The sequence below is a fragment of the Mauremys reevesii genome, linkage group 22 (genome assembly GCF_016161935.1).
Source record: "Mauremys reevesii isolate NIE-2019 linkage group 22, ASM1616193v1, whole genome shotgun sequence".
Classification (NCBI taxonomy): Eukaryota; Metazoa; Chordata; order Testudines; family Geoemydidae; genus Mauremys; species Mauremys reevesii.
The window spans coordinates 13,328,187-13,346,881 of record NC_052644.1 but is presented as its reverse complement, the minus strand read 5'-3'; positions in this window follow the sequence as shown (position 1 = coordinate 13,346,881).

Here is an 18,695-nt window from a genome sequence, read left to right as displayed (position 1 = left end):
AAACCAGGCTCTGAAAGATAAGAGCCTGTGCTCTAAAATATGTAACTGTTTGGAAATTGGAAAAGATCCCAGAATGAAAGAATCACCATGCCTGGGACACACCTCCAGATTGGGAGGGGGAGAGCACACTTCTGGCATTTGCCAGCCAACTGCTCCATTAATCAACTATCTGTGGGAAAACTCAGCAGCACAAAGCAAAGGGGAGGAATCAGAACCCCCTCCATACATTTCTTCACATGACAGGCCAAATTTGAGCACCCACAGAGATAATAAAGGAGCATCACAAGGATTAATTGCCCCAGGGGAGCAAGTACAGCGTATGGCTCCAATCAAAACACAGCTAAGGAGGTTCAGAAATGTTAATGCGGAGGGTGGACCAGTAAGGAGACTTAGAACAGAAACAACTGAAATCTACCGTCCCTTCACCCCAGGAAAAACAGGCACTACTGTCTGATTTACCCGAACTCAAGCGTGATAACAATACTGAGTTCTGGGACAAGCTGGATGGCCTGACTAAAATACATGGCCTCCATAGGAAAGATGTTCACATCCTGGTCAAGTGCAAGTGCCCCAGGGATGTGTGGGAGAACCTAGATAATAGATGGAAGACAGGGCGCTGGGCTGAAGATCATAACCCCAACCCAGCGGGAGGGGATCAGGCTGAAGAACCAGCAGGAATCCCAAACCCAGACGCAGACACTGTACCAGAATTCAGGAATGCACTATCTGTTGTTCTAGGAGCCCAGACCACTAACTGGGGGGCTCTGCAGTCTGTGGTTCATCAGAAGCGGGAGTCTGCCATGTCCTATGCTGAAAAGAAATGGAATGCATTCTGAGCTTATTCAGGTCTGGAGAATATAACATCCTGATACCATGATGTACTCCTTCAAATCCTAAAGGAAGGGCTGTCTGCAGATCACCAAGCAGTCCTGGCATAAGGCATCTCAGTGGGAGAGACATACTCAGCAGTAAGGAAATGGGCCACAGAAGTAGAAAAAAAAAAGAGGAAGGTAGCAGCCACCACAATCGCCGAGGAAATTGTAATCGTTCATGCAATCAGAATCACTACATGCTTCACTTGCAATAAGCCTGGACATCTGGCACATGACTGTAAAGTGTAGAGTCCTGATTTCAGGTGAGTGCACATTGGGGTCAGTGACTGTAGAATCAATAAAGAGGCTTCGCAGATGGAGCACTGGGTTAGGATTCAGGAGGTCTGAGCTCTGTTTCCCAGTGTTCTGCTGACCTGCTGAGTGACACTGGGTGTCAAGGCTGAATTGCCACTCTTTCACTTGGAGTGCAAAATATGGGGGCCTGCAAAGATTCTAAAAATTAATACTGGCCACTCCAGGCTTGTATTACACTCCCAAGGTTACAGTTTCTTTCTGACCGTGGCTTGGTAAATGCTGCCTCCACCCAAATGCAAAAAAACCCCTTTGAACCCAGGAAGAAGCACTTGGGAATTCCCCCATTTTAACGCCCCCCCTTCCCCCGGGGAATAGCTGAGAAAGAAAACAAAGGAAATTAGCTGTAGCTATCAGCTAATCCAAAAACATGAACAAACCTCTTAGGACAGCAAAAATCCAATCCTGTTCTTAAAAAAGGTAATTTTATTAAAAACAAGAAGAAAAAAAATACATTTGGAACTTAGGCTTTTTGCTAGATCTAAAAAAAGCAATTACAAAAATTAAGCACCCAAAATTCTTGGGGGTTCAGCTTAAAGGTTACAAGCAAATGAAAGCATCTGGGGTTAGCACAGAGGAGATCCACAAGCCAAAATAATAATAATAATAAAAAACCTAATTGCGTCTATTTAAACATGCCCTGTCCAGTAATTTCTTCTAGGTATGGAAGATGAATTTTTATACCTGGTTCAAGCCTTACACAGCGTTCCTGCTGCCCTCCGTTCCTCTCTTTCCCAGAGAGACCCAACACGCAAACAAAGAGAAGGTTTTTTTCCCCCATTTAAAAAAGTTCTAGCCCTCCCATTGGCTCTTTTGGTCAGGTGTCCACTCCTTTTTTTTCTTAACCTGGGGGACTTTTTAACCCTTTACAGGTAAAGCAAGTGAAGAATAGCTACCAAGAGGGATTTTACAGCTAAGTGTCTGTCTGGGTATCCATCAAAGGGAGAGTCCCCCCACTTTATTTATCACACGCCCCCCAAATCACAGATGGTGCTGGCCAGCCTGGTTCAGGCCCGGACCACACCAGCTGGGATTTCTTCCTGGAGGTTTAGGAAACAGAGTTAATAAGATACATGCACCTCTAATTTTATGAATTACATGAAGAACTAAACAGTACTTTTTACATTTCAAGGACTACAATGACTTAGAATACAGGGACATTTTCACCTGGCTAATTCTGGGAAACTTTCCTGGGAGAGTGCATCAGCCACTTTGTTAGAGGTTCCTGAAATGTGTGGTATTTCAAAATCAAAGTCTTAAAGCGCTATACTCCAGCGAAGACGTTTTTCGTTAGTCTCTTTGATTGTGTGAAGCCACTTTAGTGCAGCATGGTCAGTCTGCAGGTGGAGCCACCATCCCCAAATGTATGGGCGTAGCTTCTCCAGAGCATACAAAATGTGATAACATTCTTTTTCTGAGACTGACCAGTGGCTTTCCCTTTCAGAAAGTTTTCTTTGCTGGGAAAAATGACAGGATGGAATTGTTGATCTGGTCCTTCTTGCATTAAAACTGCTCCTACACCACGCTCAGAAGCACCTGTGGTTACGAAATCTAGGGACTTTAGTACAGGATCAGACGTAAAGGCTTTTTGACACTTCTTAGTCCACTGAATGGCATTTGGCTGTTTTTTCCTGGTTAGGTCTATCAGTGGAGTGGCAATTTGGCTGTAGTGTGGTACAAATCGTCGGTAATACCCAGCCAAGCCCAAGTAGGATTGTAGCTTCTTCTTTGACTTAGGGACAGGCCAATTTTGGATAGCATTTACCTTAGCCTGTAGGGGGTTGATACTACCTTGATCCACCTGGTGTCCAAGGTATGTTACCCTGTTTAGGTCTATTTGACACCTTTTGGCCTTAACGGTTAATCCTGCCTCCCTTATGTGCTGGAAGACAGCTTGGAGGTGTTCTACCCATGAATCTGAGAATATAGCTGAGGTAGGTGACTGCAAATTCCCCAAATGCAGCCAGAATCATAGATTATTAGGGTTGGAAGGGACCTCAGAAGATCATCTAGTCCAACCCCCTGCTCAAAGCAGGACCAATCCCCAATTAAATTCCCAAATGGCCCCCTCAAAGATTGAGCTCACAACCCTGGGTTTAGCAGGCCAATGCTCAAACCACTGAGCTATCCCTCCCCATCTACCAGTCTCTGGAAGGTGCTAGGTGCATCTCTCAGTCCGAAAGGGAGCACATTAAATTCATACAGCTCTATATGGGGGATGAAGGCTGGTGGGGTCATCTAGCGGCACTTGCCAGTACCCTTAGTTAAGTCTAAGGTGAAGATGAATGGGCCACATCCCAGTTTCTCATGTTAATCTGAGGAGCTTTCATCATCAAGTTCAAACAAAGATGTTGTGCCTCAAAGTGCACTGCAGTCAGTAGTACTTCAAGAAAACTTATTTTTCTTGGTATCATTTCACAATCTATAAGAGAAATGAAATCCTGTGTGGCCACACTCTCGCTCTCTTTCTCACTTGTGGATCAGAGGTTAAAAGAACCAAATTGCTGAGTGAGTTGGTTCACTAGACAATCTTGCTAATAAGCATTTGAGGCCAAGTCTATAGTTTTTAAGGCCAGAAGGGACCATTAAGGCATAATGCAGGACATAGATTTCACCTGATTGTTTCTGGGTTGAGACCAGCAGCTTGAGGTGGTATCTTTTGGAAAGATATCCAACCTTGATGTAAAAGGGAAGGAGAATTGACAAAATACCTTGGTAATCTGTTCCAAAAGTTAATTATCCTCAGTGTTACGAATTTGGATCATATTTCCAATCTGAACTTTGCTGACCTTGCATTTAAGGCACTGGATCTTCTTTTGCCTTCTTCTGTGTGACTAAAAAACCTTCTAATATCTGAAATCTCTTCCCCATGCAGGTAATTATAAACTGTGATCAAACTGCCTCTTAAACTTCTCTTTGTTAAACTAAACAGATGGAGCTTCTTTAGTCTCTCACTGAGAGGCAGGCTTTCTAGGGCTTCATACTGAGGAGGCCATTTAGGAATCTGAGGAGGAATCTGGGGCAAAAATCTGTCATGGGATTGGTCCTGCTTTGAGCGGGGGGTTGGACTAGATGACCTCCTGTGGTCCCTTCCAACACTGATATTCTATGATTCTAAGTAGGGTGTCTGTAGAAAAGTCAGTATTTGAATAGCTGTCATTCACTGGAATAAGGAATCATTGTTTGGGCAGACATTCAAAATACCAGTACATGAACAAACTTCTCAAAAAGCAACATGCTGGGGCAGGTATTATTAGGCTTTCCCAGGCTCTTGAAGTGAAAGCACTATATGTTTCAGTGTTATTGCTGTACAAAAAAGAGCAATACATTAGCAGGCAATGAGGTAATCCTTATTCCTATTGACTGACCTTTCTGTTCATTACTCTAAACCCATCCAATTCAGTTTGCTTCAGAGGTTCAGAGTTCTGTCCAGGTGCTGAACAAAGCAAAAAATAATTGTTAAGAAAATGCAGTAACATTATATGAGTCAGATCCTTAACTTGGATCAATGGGGCCCCATCAGTTTACACTGAGTGAGGATCTGGCCTGAAATTGTAAAGAAGGTGGAACATGTCCCTTTCTCTTTGTTCAAATCCGTTTCTGCAAAAGGATAGAGAGGCTGGATATTTTTATACATGCTCTGAGTATTAAAATCACAAAATAACAAGCCCATTCCATTAAGTGTCTTGAAACAATTTCCTTATAACCAACCTGCTTAAACCTCTCCAGTAGAGAGGAATGTCTTAAATTCTGTGGTGTGTAAACATAAAACTATTCAAAGTACATTCATAGGTATCTGAAAATGGCAGTGAATTATCCTCCAGGCTGTTTCAGACCAAGTATCTGATTGTACTCTCCCAATTACGTGAGAGAACTAGACTTGCAAAAATCTATCTATGATCAGTTTTTCTGAATTGTGATTTCTTACCTACATATCTGGATTCCATGCACTGCTATGTGTTGCACATGGATTGTGGCTTTGAGGAGTCTTTTAATCTTCATGGATGTTGTTCATTGCAGTTGACTTTTGTACTTTCAGTTGATACATTTATGTAGCTATTTGTTAACCAAATAGAATAGTAAAAACGAAAGCAATTTTCCTTCAAAAAGAAGCAGGCAGCCAAGATCAAATGTGAACTGAGTGTGTTAGCTCTGACTGCACAAAAAAAGTTAGGCACTTAAGTAGCTATTTGGGGCACCTAAAACTTGGTTTCAGCATGATTCTGATGTACTGCACCCCTTTTCCTTCCCACCACTACATTCTGCAGCTGCCTAAACTCACATGGCTCTTAAGTTTCTACAGAAAAAGTTCCCTCTGTGTGTATGTTCCTGCCTTTGGGCATGTGCACTGCAGCTTCCCTCTCAATACTGATTTCTGGCATAAGTCCCAGAGTGATTCACAAACCAGGGGATGATAGGCAGCCTAAATTGAGTGCAGGGCCCAATTTAGTAAGTGTTCTCAGAGACTTCCTATTGGATTGGGCCCCTCAGGGGAGCTCACATAAAATAACCACTGAGGTAGAAAGAGGACAACCCTCATAACTCTTATCCCAGTACTTAGGGTACCCACCTGGGTTATAGGAAACCCCTGGTAAAGGTCCACCCACCTGCAAGAGAGAAGGGACTTGAGCTGGGATCTGCCACCTTGCTGTGTAGCACTGTGGTACCGCGTCTGCCAGAAACACCCAGGAGACACACAGTGACAGTGAGCTGAGCGGGCTCCATGTTTGCCGTGATATGTCTTCTGCTCTGGTAACCCAGGAAAAAAGGCGAGAAACAATTTTTTGCTGTTGCTTTCATGGAGGGAGGGGTGCCTGATGACATGTACCCAGAACCACCTGTGACAATGCTTTTGCCTCATCAGGTATTGGGAGCACAACCCAGAATTCCAGTGGAGCAAGACTGCAGGAACAGTACAGTAAGCCAACCCTGCAAGCCATGTCATCAGTCACCCCTCTGAGTAAGAGCAATGGCTGAGAATCGTTTCATGCCTTTTTTCCACGCAGACACCATACCACGGCAAGCATGGAGCCCACTCAGATTGCCACGGCAGTTATGAGCACTGTAAACACCACACGCATTATCCTGCAGTGTATGCAGCACCAGAACCTGCAAAAGCAGACGAGGAGGCGACAGCAGTGTGGTGACTAGAGTGATGAGGAAATCAACAGACTTCTCTCAAATCCCAGGCCCCAGCAATTTGGCCATCCTGGTGGCAATGGGGCAGACTCATGCCTTGGAACGTCGATTCTGGGCCTGGGAAACAAGCACAGATTGGTGGGACCACATAGTGTGGTAGGTCTGGGATGATTCCCAGTGGCTGCGAAACTTTCCCATGCATAAGGGCACTTTCATGGAACTTTGCGACTTGCTTTCCCCTGCCCTGAAGTACAAGAATCATAGGCTATCAGGTTTGGAAGGGACCTCAGAAGGTCATCTAGTCCAACTCCCTACTCAATGCAGGACCAATACCCAACTAAATCCCCAAATGGCCCCCCTCAAGTGTTGAATTCCCAACCCTGGGTTTAGGAGACCAATGCTCAAACCACTGAGCTATCCCTACCAAGATGAGAGCTACTCTCACAGTTCACAAGCAAGTGGCAATAGCCCTCTGGAAGCTTTCAACGCCAGATGGCTACTGGTCAGACGGGAATCAATTCGGAGTGGGCAAATCTACTTTGGGGGCTGCTATGATCCAAGTAGCCAACGTGATCACTGAGCTGCTGCTATTCAGGGTAGTGACTCTGGGAAATGTGCAGGTCATAGTGGATGGCTTTGCTGCAATGGGATTCCCTAACTATGGCGGGGCGATAGACGGAAAGCAAATCCCTATCTTGGGATTGGAACACCAAGGCAGCCAGTACATAAACAGTACAATGGTGCAGCAAGCACTGGTGGATCACAAGGGACGTTTCACCAACATCAACGTAGAATGTCTGGGAAAGGTACATGATGCTCGCATCTTCAGGAACTCTGTTCTGTTTGAACAGTTAGAGAAAGGGACTTACTTCCCAGATCAGAAAGTTACTGTTGGGGATGTTGAAATGCCTATAGTTATCCTTGGGGACCCAGCCTACCCCTTAATGCAACAGCTCATGAAGCCATACACATGGACAGTAGTCATGAGCTGTTCAACTATAGTCTGAGAAGTGCAGAATGGTGGTAGAATGTGCATTTGGACATTTGAAAGTGTGCTGGTGCAGTTTACTGACTCAGTTAGACCGGAACCAATATTCCCATTGTTATTACTGCTTGCTGTGTGCTCCACGATATCTGTGAAAGCAAGGGGGAGACGTTTATGGCGGGGTGGGAGGTTGAGGCAAATCGCCTGGCCGCTGATTATGCACAGCCAGACACCAGGGCAGTTAGAAGAGCGCAGCAGGGCATGCTGAGCATCAGAGAAGCTTTGAAAACCAGTTTCATGACTGCCAGGCTACGGTGTGAAAGTTCTGTTTGTTTCTCTTGATGAAAACCCGCCCCCTTGGTTCACTCTACTTTCCTGTAAGCCAACCACTCTTCCTTCCCCTCTTTGATCACCACTTGCAGAGGCAATAAAGTCATTGTTTCAAATTCATGCATTCTTTATTACTTCATCACACAGATAGGGGGATAACTGCCAAGGTAGCCTGGGAGGGGCGGGGGAGGAGGGAAGCATGGTGTGGGATGGTAGAGGAGGGGAGGAGGGAAGGACAAGGCCACACTGCACTTCAAAACTTATTGAATGCCAGCTTTCTGTTGCTTGGTCAGTCCTCTGGGGTGGAGTGGTTGGGTGCCCGGAGGCCCCCCCACCACGTTCTTGGGTGTCTGGGTGAGGAGGCTATGGAACTTGGGGAGGAGGGTGGCTGTTTACACAGGGGCTGCAGCGGTGGTCTGTGCTCCTGCTGCCTGTCCTGCACCTCAACAATACACCAGAGAATATCAGTTTGATCCTCCAGTAGTCTGAGCATTGCTTTCTATGTCCTTTCATCACGCTAACACAACCTTGATCCCGCCACCTGTCCTCTCGCGCGTCCATCCTGTCCTCATGTTCATTTTGTGCTTTCCTGCACTCTGACAGTGTCTGCCTCCATACATTCTGTTGGGCTCTTTCAGTATGAGAGGACTGCATGAGCTCAGAAAACATTTCATTGTGAGTGCGTTTCTTTTGCCTTCAAATCTTCGCTAGCCTCTGGGATGGTGATGATATGAGGAGCATTGAAACATTTGCAGCTGTGCGAGGAAAAAAAAGGAACAGTAGTATTTAAAAAGACACATTTTTGAGAACAATGGATAGACTCTTTCATGGTGAACCAAGCTGTTAACATTACATGATTTCAGACAGCAGCATTCTCATTTCCCATACCAAGCATCTGTTGGGTTGGCCATTTAAAAGGACGGGCTGCAGTTTTTGGGTTACATGCAGCACAAACCGAACTAACCCCGCCCCCCCACTCTATTCTCTGGGATGATCCCCTCACCCCTCACGCCACCACGTGGTGCACAGCGGTGATGATTTCTGTTCAGCCACAGGCAAACAGCCCAGCAGGAACGGCCACCTCTGAATGTCCCCTTAATAAAATTCCCCTATTTCAACCAGGTGACCATAAACCATATCACTCTCCTGAGGATAACACAGAGAGTTAAAGAACGAATGTTGCTTGAATGCCAGCAAACACTGGGACCATACACTGCCATGCTTGGTTATGCGATGATTCCAGACTACATGCTACTGGCTTGGCATGGTAAACTGTCCTACCATGGAGGACAGAATAAGGCTGGCCTCTCCAGAAACCTTTTGCAAAGGCTTTGGGAATACATCCAGGAGAGCTTCATTAAGATGTCCCTGGAGGATTTACACTGCATCCTCATGCACGTTAACAGACTTTTCCAGTCGTGAATGCATCCCAAGTCTTCAGGGTAAATTAATCATTAAACATGCTTGCTTTTAAACCATGTACCATATTTACAAAGGTATGCTCACCAGAGGTCCCTTCTCCGCCTTCATTGTCCATGAGCCCGCCTTGGGTGGTTTGGGAAGGTACTGGCATCTCTGTTGCGTGAGAATCCATTGACGGAGTCCACGCTCAAGGATGGGGTAGTTGTATGGACACCCCCTAGAATAACATGCACGAGGGCAGGGATAGCTCAGTGGTTTGAGCATTGGCCTGCTAAACACAGGGTTGTGAGCTCAATCCTTGAGTGGGCCATTTAGGGATCTGGGGCAAAAAATCTGTCTGGGGATTGCTCCTGCTTTAAGCAGGGACTTGGACTGGATGACCTCCTGAGGTCCCTTCCAACCCTGATAGTCTATGACAGAAGCAGCATGTCTGGGGCTCTGACCCAGAGCAGCCACTTGCCTCAGCTTCTTAAGTTTCACACAGCACTGTTGCAGGTCCCTGTTATAGCTTCTGTCCTTTATGCCCTTGGAGGGTTTTTTCAAATATTCCAGCATTTCATCTTTTGGAATGGAGTTCAGATAACACGGATTCATCTCCCCATGCTGGAGCTCTTTTGCAATTCTGGGACTGAATGGTCTCCTGTGCTGATGAGATCTGCACGGTCACCTCTGAGCTCACCATGCTGGCCAAACAGGAAACAAAATTCAAAAGTTCACGGGGTTTTTCCTGTCTAGCTGGCCAGTGCGTCGGAGTTGAGGGTGCTATCACAATGGAGCACTCTGGGATAGCTCCCGGAGGCCAATACCGTCAAATTGCATTCACACTACCCCAAATTTGACCCAACAATGTTGATTTCAGCGCTAACCCCCTTGTCGGGGAGCAGTACCAAAATCGATTTTAAGAGTCCTTTAAGTCGACAAAAATGGCTTCATCGTGTGGACGGGTGCAGGGTTAAATCTGTCTAATGCTGCTAAGTTTGACCTAAACTTGTAGTGTAGACCAGGGCTAAATTGTAAACCACAGGTCTTCCAGGTTAGCAGAATGGCTGTTGTGAATCTCAGTTTAAGGCTCTTATCACTCTTTATTCAGTGAATCGGAGATTAGGTCTGAGCTCTAGGTCTGTGTATAATGGTGATTTTCCAAAGTTAGGGATTGTGATGGTCAGCATCACATCACCTACCTGCTTTTGTGCATTCAGGCCTTACTCACTGAGAGGTTGAAGTGACAAATACAGATACTGGGATCCACTTCTAAGTGAAAATGTGGATCTCAGTGCTAGAGATTGTTCATTATTAGTAGCAATCAGTCCCTTTTTCACCTGCTCTGACTGATTTGTAAAACTCCTTTCATAAATGTCTCTTTTACCTGTAAAGGGTTAAGAAGCTCAGTAAACCTGGCTGACACCTGACCAGAGGACCAATGAGGGGACAAGATACTTTCAAATCTTGGTGGAGGGAAGTCTTTGTTTGTGCTCTTTGTTTTTGTTTTGGTTCGTTCTCGGAACTGAGAGGGACCAGATGTCAATCCAGGCTCTCCAAATCTTTCTGAATCAGTCTCATGTTTCAAATTTGTAAGTACCTAGTCAGGAAGGCATGTTAGTCTTATGTTTATTTTCTCAACCTGTAAATGTTTCTTTTGCTGGAAGGATTTTTACCTGTTTGCTGTAACTTTGAACCTGAGGCTAGAGGGGGTTTTCTCTGGCTATATAAATTTAAATACCCTGTAAAGCATTTCCCATCCTGATTTCACAGAGATAATTTTTACCTTTTCCTTTTCTTTAATTAAAAGCTTTCTTTTTAAGAACCTGATTGATTTTTCTTTGTTTTAAGACCCAGGAAATTGGGTCTGGACTCACCAAGAGTTGGTGGGGGGAAAAAAGGAGGGGGGATGGTTAATTCCTCTTTGTTTTAAGATCCAAGGAGTTTGGATCTGTGTGAAGCCTTTCAAGGCAACCCAGGGAGGGGAAAGTCTGGGGGGAAAGGAGGGGGAATGGTTAATTTCTCCTTGTGTTAAGATCTAAGGGGTTTGGATCTGTGTTCCCCAGGGAAGGTTTTTGGGGGGACAGGGAGTGTGCCAGACACTAACTTCTCAATGGTGGCAGTGTTACCAGGTCTAAGCTGGGAATTAAGCGTAGAAGGGTCCATGCAGGTCCCCACATCTGTACCCTAAAGTGCAGAGTGGGGGAGGAAACTTATTTGGTTGTCCCCTCCTAACATATTTTCCACCAGGCTTCTTCACTTTTCCCTAAGACAACACAGATCAGGGAGCAGCTCTCCATCTACACACCTCCCTCCGGAAACTCAGCCACACAGAAAGTCATTCCATGGACCTCACTTGCCCTGCCACTCTCCCAATATTACCTTCCTTCCTCACCCTCCTTCTCTGGATCCCACCTGTTTCCCTTCTCCTCACAGAACTCTCACTGCCTCTTTACAGATCAGCAACTGGCCATCTCCTTTGACAACTGACTGGCTTCATCTTAACAGAAAACTATAGGAGGTGGAGGCCATCTTTGTCAGAGGCACTTGCAAAGGCTGTCAGGAAGTGGCTATTGTCATTATCTTGCCTGAAGGTCTCCTGTAACTTTATCGCTGGTGATAGAAATGGGAGATGGCAGCCATTAGACAAAGAGAAAATCAGCTGTTTGTTCATATGTCAAGGGAATACCTCTGCAAAACCCGGTATTGAGGGTTGGTGATTTGAGCTGGGGGAAATTTATGGACAAAATGTTTTTTGTTCTTGTTGAAAAAATGCTGTTGTCTCAAAAATGAAACTTTGTGTGAGAAAGGCTAGACTTTGATTAAACTTTTGCTGGGTAGGTTGCTGCAGTCCAGGATGGAATTTCTATTAAAACTGAATGAACCTACCACAAACTAAGTATTAGCCTCATGTCACAATCTCTGGAACAGCTCACAACTCTAAGTACCTATCTCAGGGCAGACTGTCAGAAAACAAAGGCACATACCCTAAAATGGTGGTGTAGTCTATAATTAGATTTCACCAAGCTAGTAACAAACATTCCCAGATCACTATTCCAGTCTTACAGTGGAGATACAGACAGTCCCCTTAGAGTCTCCAGTCTATCTTGTCACCCAGACAAACTGAACTTTGTGATAAAAGGTTACTTAAAACTAAAATCACACCACATCAGGCTTCTCTCAGTCCCAAGAGACCAGCCACCCCAGGTCAATTGGTACTCCAGATATTCCAGCAAAGACAATGCTGGTAGCCAACTCTCTAGTAAATTAACTAAAGTTTTATTAGATAAAAAAGGAAGTGAGAGGCATTGAGAGGTTAAAGCAGATCAAATATAAAAAAGGTGAGTCACAGTCTATAATTCTAATTCGAAGGAGAGATGTAGTAATCTGCCACTTTCCCAAAAGTCGTTTCAGAGTACCCTGATTATCTCTGGAGATCTCTGCTTTGCATCTGGTACGCTTCCCTGTAAGAGTCCAAACAGTCCAGAGATAAAGGATCTTTCTCTGAATCCATATTTATATCTTCTTCTCACAGAAGACAAGTTGACAATCTGTCTATCCACATGGGTTTTTCCTTTGAGGAGGATGAATGAGGAATACATTTAGCATTTTGTCCTCCAACCACCAAGCATAATGGCCACTCTCTTTGAAATTAGCATTTTTCTGTTAAAGCCCTTAAGTGTTTCAGGGGCATTTCACAAGCTTTCTTTGATCGGTTATTTTGTCAGAGAAGTCTTTGCTATTACATTATAACACAAGCGGACAAGTAAAAACAATAGAGGTAACATTTCGCTAGTTTTCATGAAGTTTAAACATCTGAATACACTTTTACATTTGCACTTATTTTGATCTATATTAATACACAAGTGGATTGACCTGTGTTAAGGTTCCTTCCCCACTTTGAACTTTAGGGTACATATGTGGGGACCTGCATGGACACTTTTAAGCTTAATTACCAGCTTAGATTTGGCATCGCTGCCACCACTCCCAAGCACTAATTCCCTTCCCTGGATAGCCTTAAGAGACTTTTCACCAATTCCCTGGTGAACACAGATCCAAACCCCTTGGATCTTAAAACAATGAGAAATTAACCATCCCCCCTCCTTTCTCCCACCAACTACTTGGATTTAAAAACAAGGAAAAAATCAATCAGGTATTAAGAAAAAGGCTTTTAATTAAAGAAGAGAAAGGTAAAAGAAAATCCTCTGGGAGAGATTAGCATACCAGCTACTCTCACAGACAACAGATTCAAAACACAGAGGATGTTCCCCTGGGCAAAAATCTTAATACACACAAGAATACCCAAATTTTGATAATTCCCTTAATGGTACCAAGACAAGTTACAAAGAAAATAAACATAAACCTATTTATCCCTTTCTAAAACTTACTACTTTGATAAGAGGCTGGTTCCTTGATTTTTTTTACTCCGGCTGAAACTGAAAACTTTAAACAAATGAAAACTTTCCTTCTTTCTTTTGAAACATCTTGTTTCCCCATTGTTTTTTCTGGTTAGGTGTCAGCTAGGCTAGGTGATTTTTTTTAACTCTTTACAGGTAAAAGAGGCATTAACCCTTAACTATCTGTTTATGACACGCCCCCCCCAAATCTCAGACAGTGTTGAACCACACTGGTGGTGATTTCTTCCTAGAACTTTAGAATAAACAGATTAATAAAACACATGCACCTTTACATATAGTACTAATTATGAAAAAACTACAAGATTTTTTACATTTTAAGGACAATTTTAACCAGTTAACTTTGGGAAACTTTCACGGGAGAGTGCACTAGCTACTTTGTTAGAAGCTCCTGAAATGTGTTGAATTTTAAAATCAAAATTTTGGAGAGCTAAACTTCATTGAAGAAGTTTTTTGTTGTTTCCCTTGGCAGTATGAAGCCACTTTAGCGCAGCATGGTCGGTTTGTAGCTGGAAACGCCGTCCCCAAACGTATGGGCATAGCTTTTCCAGGGCATACACAATGGCGTAGCATTCTTTTTTACTGATTGACCAGTGGCTTTTCCTCTCAGACAGTTTCTTGCTGAGAAACACAACAGGATGGAATTTTTGATCCGGTCCTTCCTGCATTAAAACTGCTCCTACACCACACTCAGATGCATCTGTGGTTACTAGGAATGGTTTGTCAAAGTCTGGGGCCCTTAGCACAGGGTCAGACATGAGTGTTGCCTTAAGCTGGTTGAAGGCCTTCTGACACTTATTAGTTCACTTAACTGCATTTGGCTGTCTTTTTGGTCAGGTCTGTCAGTGGGGCAGCGATTTGGCTGTAGTGTGGTACAAATTGCCTGTAATATCCGGCCAAGCCTAAGAACGATTGGACCTGTTTTTTTGACTTGGGGATAGGCCACTTTTGGATAGCATCCACTTTGGCCTGTCGGGGAGTTATTGTTCCTTGACCCACCTGGTGGTCAAGGAACGTCACTTTGTTTTGGCCTATTTGACACTTTTTAGCCTTAACAGTTAGTCCTGCCTGCCTGATACGCTCGAAGACTTTTTCCAGGTGCTCCAGGTGTTCTGCCCATGAATCAGAAAAAATGGCCACATCATCGAGGTAGGCAACTGCAGATTCTCCCAATCCTGCTAGAAGACCATCTACAAGTCTTTGGAAGGTGGCGGGTGCATTACACAGCCCGAAAGGAAGCACATTAAATTCATACACCCCTGCATGGGTGATGAAGGCTGACCTTTCCTTGGCGGGTTCATCTAGTGGTACTTGCCAGTACCCCTTGGTTAAGACTAATGTAGAGATGAACTGGGCACATCCCAATTTCTTCAATAGCTCATTGGTGCGTGGCATTGGATAGCTGTTGGGACGAGTTACAGCATTTAGCTTACGGTAGTCCAGGCAAAAGCGTATTTCCCCATCTGGTTTGGGAACTAGAACCACTGGAGATGCCCATGCACTGTTAGAGGGGCGGATTATACTCATCTGTAGCATGTTTTGGATCTTCCATTTTATAGCAGCTTGGGCATGAGGAGACACCCGGTAGGGTGGAGTTCTAATTGGGTCAGCATTATCTGTGTCAATGGAGTGGTACGCCTGTTCAGTCCATCCTGGGGTGGCTGAGAACATTGATGCGAAGCTAGTGCACAGCTCCTTGGTCTGTTGCTGCTGAAGATGTCCCAGGGTTGTGGAGAGGTTTACCTCTTCCACGCCACCGTCACTTTTTCCTTCATAGTAGACACCTTCAGGCCACTCAACGTTATTTCCTCCCTGGCCTGTAAACTGACAAACCTTTAATTTTCTGGAATAAAAGGGCTTTGGAGAATTAATATGGTACACTTTAGGCTTTAGGGTTGAGGTGGGGAATGCTATGAGATAGTTAACAGCTCCCAGGCGCTCTTGGACCGTGAATGGCCCTTCTCATGATGCTTCCATCTTATGGGCCTGTAGCGCCTTTAAGACCATAACCTGGTCCCCTACTTTGAAGGAATGCTCTCTGGTATGTTTATCATACCAGGCCTTTTGCTCTTCCTGAGCATCCTTTAGGTTTTCTTTAGCAAGGGCTAAAGAGTGTCGGAGGGTGCTTTGTAGGTTGCTTACAAAGTCTAGAATGTTAGTTCCTGGAGAAGGCGTAAACTCCTCCCATTGCTGCTTCACCAACTGTAATGGCCCCTTAACCTCATGACCATACACAAGTTCAAATGGTGAAACCCCTAAACTGGGATGTGGTACAGCCCTGTAGGCAAAAAGCAACTGCTGCAACTCTAGGTCCCAATTATTGGAGTGCTTATTTACGAATTTACGTATCATGGCCCCCAAAGTTTCATTAACCCTCTCCACCAGGCCATTGGTTTGATGGTGGTAAGGGGTGGCAACCAAATGATCCACTCCATGAGCTTCCCACAGGTTTTTCATGGTCCCTGTCAGGAAATTAGTTTCTGAATCTGTAAGGATGTCGAGGGCCAACCTACCCTGGCAAAAATGTCTGCTAAGGCCTGGCACACACTTTTAGCCCTGGTGTTGCTTAGAGCTACTGCTTTCGGCCATCGGGTAGCAAAATCCATGAAAGTCAGTATGTACTGCTTTCCTCTGGGGGTTTTTTTTGGGAAAGGACCCAGAATATCCACAGCTACTTGCTGAAATGGGACCTCAATTATGGGGAGTGGCTGGAGGGGGGCTTTGACCTGGTCTTGGGGCTTTCCCACTTGTTGGCACACCTCACAAGACCGGACATAATTAGCAATGTCCTTGCCCATTCCCTCCCAGTGGAAAGACGTCCCCAACTGGTCCTTGGTTCTGTTCACCCTGGAATGGCCACTGGGATGATCATGGGCTAAGTTCAAGAGCTTTGCCCGGTACTTAGTTGGAACTACCAACTGTCTTTGAGGACGCCAGTCTTTCTGGTGTCCACCAGAAAGAGTCTTCTTGTATAAAAGTCCTTATTCTACAACAAACTGGGATCGGTTAGAAGAGCTGAGAGTCGGTTGGGTGCTTCGTGCCGCCACCCAAGCTTTTTGAAGGCTGTCATCTGCTTCCTGCTCAGCCTGGAACTGTTCCCTTGATGCTGGAGACACAAGTTTCTTCTTAGACTGTGGACTTGGGCTTGGTCCCTCTGGAAGCGATGTAGGGATAATTGTTTTCGTTAATTGTGAACCGCTCTCCACTGGTGCACTATGTGATATTTCAGGCTCTGGCTGAGACTCTTGGGTAGAGTTGTCTGCTGCTTCTGCCAGTTCAGGCCCACTGGTGCCCTCTGGCATTGGAGTTGTAGATGGGTTTGCAAGTGCTAGAGTCAGTGCTGGCAACGGTTCTGTTGCTGGTTGCTTTGCCAGTTCCGGTTTTGGGACTGGATTCACTACGGCTGTAGCATTCATGGGTAGAAGATCTGGTTCCACCACCTCTGTCTGGGTCTCTGGTAACACAGACGGGGCCCTGGTGGATGGCTCAGGAACAGGGATGGGTATGGAAGCTTGCTTGGCCTGGCTGTGTGTGACCATTCCCACCCTCTTGGCCAGCTTTACATGGTTGGCCAAGTCTTCCCCTAGTAACATGAGGATGGGATAATTGTCATAGACTGCAAAAGTCCACATTCCTGACCAGCCCTTGTACTGGACAGGCAACTCAGCTGTAGGCAAACTTAAAGATTTTGACATGAATGGGCGAATTGTCACTTGGGCCTCTGGGTTGATGAATTTGGGGTCCACTAAGGATTGGATAGTTGACACTTGTGCCCCAGTGTCTCTCCACGCGATAACCTTCTTTCCTCCCACTCTCAAGGTTTCCCTTCGCTCCGAGGGTATTTGAGAGGCATCTGGGCCTGGGGATTTTTGGTGTGATTGTGGTGTAATGAACTGTACTCGATTGGGGTTCTTAGGGCAGTTGGCCTTTATATGTCCCAGTTCATTACATTTAAAACATCGCCCAGCTGACTAGTCACTGGGACGAGGTGGGTTGCTGGAGACTGGTGAGGTGGGACTATAAGGTGTCTGGGGCTTTTCTTGGGTTGTAGGGTACAGTTTCAGTTTGCCCTCTCTGATATTCGCTCCAACTGCTAGTAGTTTTTTTCTTTTTTGCCACTTTCACCCATTTGGCTTCAATCTCCCCCGCCTCGGTTACAGTTTTGGGCTTCCCATCTAGGCTGTACCTTTCTATTTCTTCAGGAACACCCTCTAAGAACTGCTCCATTTGCATTAGGAAGGACAGAGCTTCCACAGATTTAGCACTTGCTCCTGATATCCAGGCATCCCAATTTTTTCCAGTTGTGGAAGGCATGTCGGGTAAATGACACATCTGGTTTCCACCTTAGGGCTATGAACCACCAGCTACTCTCACAGACAACAGATTCAAAACACAGAGGATGTTCCCCTGGGCAAAAATCTTAATACATACAAGAATACCCAAATTTTGATAATTCCCTTAATGGTACCAAGACAAGTTACAAAGAAAATAAACATAAACCTATTTATTCCTTTCTAAAACTTACTACTCTGATAAGAGGCTTGTTCCTTGATCTTTTTCACTCCGGCTGAAACTGAAAACTCTAAACAAAGGAAAACTTCCCTCCTTCCTTTTGAAACATCTTGTTTCCCCATTGGTTTCTCTGGTCAGGTGTCAGCTAGGCTAGGTGAACTTCTTAACCCTTTACAGGTAAAAGAGGCATTAACCCTCAACTATCTGTTTATGACAACCTGCATACAGTCTGATATGACCTAGTCTGCCAGCATCACCCTCGCATACCTAGGGAAATACTGGGTGATGTGAACGATGCAGATTCAAGTGGCCCCTGTGAATGAGATGAAGAAAAAACTTAAAGCTGGGTTTTCTACTTGCCTGGTGAGTGCACTGTTTAGGAGTGGCTGGGTTTCTTCCTCTGGTATGTCTCTGGCTTTTGGGAAAAAAATGAGAGATCTCAATTTCACCCCAATGTGGGCCAGGACATTGTTTTGAAATCTCCAACATTTTTGCAGGAAGGGAAGTATGTTTCCTGCCAAGCTATGGAAGTGCTAGTGATTTCATGAGAGTCCTCATCTGCAGGTGATGGGACTGAAGCTATGGGAGTGGGTAACCCCTCATATGGACTCCAAGGAGAGTGACCCTCATTTTTAGGAGATGACTCCTCAATAAGGGCAGGCTCCAGGAACCCATACTAATGATACTGTGCCCCTCCCCTTCCTGCTCTCTCCGCATCCCCCAGGGCAT